Here is a 6,101-nt window from a genome sequence, read left to right on the forward strand (position 1 = left end):
ACAAAACCAGAAAAAAAGAGTAGTGAATAGAAGTAACTTTTCTACAGTTTTTAGTGGAGAATGAATACATACTTCTCGTACGGAGCCTTTCTTTAATGAAGAAAGCTATCTTCAGGATAATAGATTTATTCATGCTATTGATTACAGAGGACAATGTTATGAAATAAAGGATGGTACTTCTATAGCGAAAGAGGTGATGGTACCTAGAAATGTAGAACAGGTTTTTGGAGAAGATGTACAAATAAGGCGGAGTCAGGCACCTGTATACAAATGGAAGTGTAGTAGTGTTTGTAGTATTGAACAGCAATCCATTGATATATTAAGCAGATTTCTACGTATCTTTCCAAGGCAAAGTTTAAAACACAAAATAAGTACTTTACAATGAATGGATCCTTGCAAGATAAGAAAGCATACAAATATGCAGGGATATTCACTAGCTTGTTATTCAAAGAAAGTTTACCAAATTACCTTTCAGCATATCAGGATATTAGTTGTACATCACTCAACAATACAAACTTTAGTTAGGAGGCTGTACTATGTGAAGACACCTGTTTTTTGCTTTGGAGAAATGAATAGAGCACTTTTGCATGGTACTGTGTCAGACATAGAAAAGGTTTGTGATGATGTGTAGTTTCATTTCTTTGGTCCTGAGCAGGATGCTAGGGAAAATGAAGAGTTTTTAAAAGGAAGGGTGGCACAACAGGACACAGACATTACAGTTGATAGCTTTGAAGAAGAGATTACAAAATTGAACACATTGTGGTCTGAAAAACCACAGTATGTTTGTATATATTGTTGATGCACTCCCTAAAAGATCCAAACACGGACTGTTGACTTGTATTTAAAAAGTGAAAAAGAAAATAATGATAATGATATGTAAGTACTTCTTTAAAAAGGTTAAAAATCATGTTTTTGGACTCCGTTTCTTTAAAAATGATTTTTACAACCTATTTTCCATATTTGCAGTTATTCAGGATGTCGCAATGACATCATTAACCACGGCAATTGCGCCTTTTTTTAACACATATTACAATATTTTACACACTGCATTATCTAAACTCATGTTTTTCTAGTGAGTTTCTATAAAAAACAATCTCTAAAACGTATTTTCCATTTCCTTGGTAACGCCGGGATTCCCAATGATATCATTACCTGCGATCACTGCGAAGACGTCGTAAATACGCAGAGCAAAAGCAGAAATTCAATAGCCATTACCACATTTAAAAAATAACAACTATATAATTCAGTCTAACTATCACACTAGATCAATCACTATCTAATTAAATCTATAAAAACATTTAACAGTCTCTCAATATCTCTATAACAGTGTGTATTAATGATTCACTGGGTTATTTGAGTGGGTGCATAAGTCTCCAAGTGAGTCTGTGACTGGCTGCATGAGTCCATCAGTAGGTTATAAGTGGGTGCGTAACTCTCTGTTTGGGTATATGAATGGGAACATGAGTCTTTGAGTGATTTTGTTAGTGAGTCTATAAGTCTCTGACTGAGTATGTGAGTGTCTGATGGGTATGTAAATGGGCATTAGTGTATGAGTGGGTATGTGAATGGGTGCATGAGTCTGTGACTGGATCTATGAGTGGGTGCATAACTATCTGAGTGGGTCTGTCAGTGGGAGTGTGAGTGGAAGCATAAGTGACTCAGTGGGTCTGTAAGTCGGAGCGTAAGTCTGAGTGGATCTGTGACTAGGTGCATGAGTCTCTAAGTATGTATGTGAATAGCAGCTTGAGTCTCTGAGTGCATCTGTAAGTGGGTGTATGAACCTATCAATACTTATGTGAGTATGCACAAGGGTCTCTGAGTGAGTCTTTGAGTGGGTACATTAGTTTCTGAGTGGGTATGTAAGTGGGTGTATGAGGGTCTGAGTCGATATGTGAGCAGGTACATGAGTCTGTGACTGCGACCAGGGAGGGTATGTATATAGATATAGATTATTTTTGCTTTATATTTCCAGGAGCACCTTCCTGCACAAAAACAATCCCAAGAGTCATTTTCATCATTCTATATGTGCTGCAGAATACAGCACACGTGGAAAGAAGAACAAAACAAGGAGAAATGAAAATATTTCTCCTGGGCTCTGGAGAGGCATAAGGTTTTGTAGCTGCCCCAGGTTTACTTGAATTTGTAAACTTGGGGAAGCGTCAAAATTCATGGGTGATGCATGAGAACACCCACTGCAATGCCTATGGCATGCCTCCTTGATGCAGAGTAAGGCAACATAGCACTTTCGTCTGCCTTGCCGTACTCCATATCTATGAGGCCATGCAAAGCCATGCATGGTGGCTTTACGTCACCTCATAGACATGATTGAGACGCCTGTGCCAACTGAGTGTTAAAAAAAGTGACACTTCGGTGGCTCAGGGCTCTTGTAAATAAGCCCCTAATTTTCCAAATTTTACTAAATTTCTGTACGCAAAGAACAGCCAGTTTAGTAATACAAAAAAGCAACCTTTCTTGTTTGACAAAACTAGTGAGGAAGGATATGTTTAACTGATCCCTGGTAGTTATCATTACAGGAAAAACATTGCCCAATTGAAGAGTGTTCCTCTTCACTAAAGTGCTTTACAAACACATTGGTGTTCTCTGACATAATATTTGTGAGGTAGATTAAAATTATAAATTATTACTTGCTGAGAAACCTCTCATCAGCTTTAAAACTTTTAGTGTATCCAGCCACACTCGAACCATCCTCCTTCTCAGACACAAAACACTCTCTTGATTAGCCAAGATGAGGCAGCATATTTTGGTCTAGACCATTCCATTTCCCATGTCTGAAAGGCAGAAGAAGTGGATGGCAGCAACAAGAGGTTTAATCGATAAAAGCCTCTATTCCTCTGATCCCTAAAAAAATGTTGGAGTAGCAGAGCATAAAAATTGTTATGGTCTTACAATTAAGAACAAATAAAACCAAGCTAGGGTAACTAAAAATATGCCACCTATAATCCATTTTCCCCATACCTCAAGCAAAAGAAGACGCAATTGAATGGCTTAGATTCCCTTCTAGTAAAGCCACCAATAAATCCTCTTCGAGTGTTGAAGAACCATGCAGTTCATCTGGTTCCTTTAGCATGGCTCTTCTTACTCAAGACTCAAGTCCGTCCATCATGGTAATTAGGGTCTTAATTGTTTGCATTTTGGCTCCCTGAAAAGCGTTCAGAGACAACAGGGTTGGTGGAAGCCCTGCTTGACAACCTGAAGTAGCCACTAAATTCTAACAGTTTATCAAGAAGTGTAGTTACGTTAACATTTTTATCTCTTTCACCATCACAGCCAGGTTTATGATCCATTTTCCCTTCATTCTTCTCTTAAGAAAGTTTATTAGAAAGGGTGCCGCCATCCCTTTCTGTTTATGCTTCCTTATCTGCACGGCAGTTGACCATTTTAGTATCCTTCAAATTCAGATTTGAAGTTTCAGAACCTTTCTGTTTCTTTTTGCAGTTAAACTGCTTCAACCAAAGGCAGAGAAAATGCAGTTTCTTCTTTTATTATGCCTTTTCTTAAACCTTGGGTGATAAGTGAAGGAGAGCTGTAATGGCATCACTTTCGGCATGGCTAGCACGATACAATATGGTGAATTGATAGGTACAGATAGAAATATAGACACTGCTTCATCTTCCGCAGGTTGTACAAAGAAGTGAAACTAAGAGCCTACTCACTCATCAGAACCTGGTGCAAAGACTCGTACTAAGACTATTGCCTGGCATTGTCAGCCATTTTTCGGTCTGTCCCAATATGGGCAGATAGTTGCAGCCATGGCAGTGGTGGATAAAGCATAGAAAAGGCTCTGTTGGAATGCGCACTGCACCTGTTGACAATTTCGATTGCTTTATGCACGGTGCAGATTGACTGCAGTTGCTCAACCATGCATAGTAGGTCCTTCAGATCCTTCTTGTGCCTTTAAGTGATCTGTCCTTATGAAAGGTGGGGAAGAGGTGAACATTAGGCATGTTTAATGCTCCAGTACCCAGGAAATCCATCGATGAGTCAGACATTAAGCTTTCTGAGGACTGGTGTAGCAAACAACAGTCTTGAAAAGGTATCTTCCAAAACAGCATTGTTGCCAACACATTCCAACTACTGCTGCCCCAAATTCTTTTGGTCCGCCCCTCGGTCCCATACATGCAACTCTGTCTTCACCTCCCTGAGAAGTCTCTGAAGCCCCTCCCAGTGCTGCCCTCCACACTCCCAATGGTAATGTTCCAACTCCTCTTGGCTAGGCAGCGACCTACTCTTGCCTGGGCTGCACACTGTTTTCTCAAGGTTGGCAAAGGGATTCATGCGCTTAAGACCCCTGGGGAACCTGGAAACCATGCCCGGCCCTGACTTATGGTATGCATACTGGGCATCTGCTGAGCATCCCTGCTAGTATGCGCACAAGGACTCCTTCACCTCAGGTGCAAGAGCTCTGCATGCTTCCTGAAGCTGGTAGAACAGTCAGGCTGCGAATCAGCCATCTGAAAAGAACACTACCCACCCAATTCCACAATTAATCTCACATCCAAAACTTGATAATTGATACAAAATTAATAACTTACTATAGAAATAATACTACATATAATTAACAAATTAAATTAATAACATTTTCTAATATTTACTAAAACCTCTACCAACCCAATGCCACATTAAAGCTAACAACTGAAAAACACAAATAATATGTATTTTAAACTAATTAATTATATTACAATAACACATATATAAAACAAAAACATCTAACACATATAATACACCTTAATACACAAAAATATTAAAGTAAGTCGTATGTTAAACTTCAATATAAAAGTAAATATTTAAAAAGCGAATGATATGCTTATCCTCAATATTTTGTTCCATGATACTGTTTAAGAATTATATTTTGACCACAATCTCAGAAAATATTTTCACAACAATGTTTCGGTTGAATACCCATCCATTTGCACACATTCATAAACATACACGCACATGCACACACATGCACACATGCACACTAAAAAGCCTGCGGCCACCCCACCAAAAAACAACCCCCTCATTATAAAACTGAAAGGTAATGACCAACTAATACTGGAGAAGGACCCCACTACTATAGACTTGGAGAAATGTTAAAATGTATCAAATTTAAATAAAACTCATCCGGTGAATAGTCAACCAGGATAAGGAGTTAAATGTTGCTAAATAATTTCACACTGTAGAAACATAAACCCTCTCTATTTTCGCAGTAAACAAAACCTTGACATGCTGGCTTTCTAAAGTACAGTAAAACACCACACTGTCAATATCTTCAATCCCGCTCTTCAACAAATAAAACCCTGAGCGACACATACTCAAGGAACATGTAGGCAAAAACTGTTCTACCACATAGTAAAGGACTCCAATTAATCACATAGCTACACAGTATGGTATATTAGAGCGTCTCCCTGACACCGTACTCATGCCCGCCCACACATGCCGCACGTCACAGGCAGGGATAGTGGGGAAGCAGGATCAATGGCTTCCGAGACTCTTCACAGTTGAGGCTGCCTAATAAGCCCTGACTCAGGTGTGCGGCAGGGGGATCTGAGTGTGGTGCAGCGACTATGGGTTGCTTCTTGCTGGCAAAAGGTCAGAAAAGTGACAGCCACGGCAACAGACTTCCCGTTGGTGAAGCTCCTTTTAACCCTCTTCTGTCCTAAGGTACTTTTGTCCTTTCCTGAGCTTGAGGGTTAGCATGTCAGTTACAAATTAATTGATGTCCCTGTGGCCACCTTTTCAGGACTGAACAGCTGCAACCTTTGTGATTTCTATGCTTTTATGCCACCAGCCAGGTGTCTGGGCTGTTTATGTAGATTTTTTATGAGTTTTCTCAGGTCTGTAGCAGCCACCAGGCACTACGCATTAGCCACATCCCACTTGTTGAGCTAATTGCAGTTACAATTGCAGCAACAGCCACTATCATCTCTCAGCATGTGCCATTCTCTACAGTCAGCCCTCTAAAGCCTAAGGACTGCGGACTACGATCTACGGATAACGATCACTGGTCAGCTGTGTGGATGGAGACAGCGGTTGCAAGAGCAGGGAGCGGAAGTGGACATTACTGCTGGGTGTTGTGTGCTGTGTCATGCTGCAGACTT

General features: G+C 40.1%; 1 pseudogene; it reads right to left on the reverse strand.

Moving 5' to 3' along the window:
- Positions 1 to 3,100: 3,100 nt before the first annotated feature.
- LOC146812086 (protein downstream neighbor of son homolog) lies at positions 3,101 to 4,472 on the reverse strand (annotated as a pseudogene).
- Between the last annotated feature and the right edge of the window lie 1,629 nt (positions 4,473 to 6,101).

This window comes from Triturus cristatus, chromosome 7, assembly GCF_964204655.1.
Source record: "Triturus cristatus chromosome 7, aTriCri1.1, whole genome shotgun sequence".
Lineage (NCBI taxonomy): Eukaryota > Metazoa > Chordata > Amphibia > Caudata > Salamandridae > Triturus > Triturus cristatus.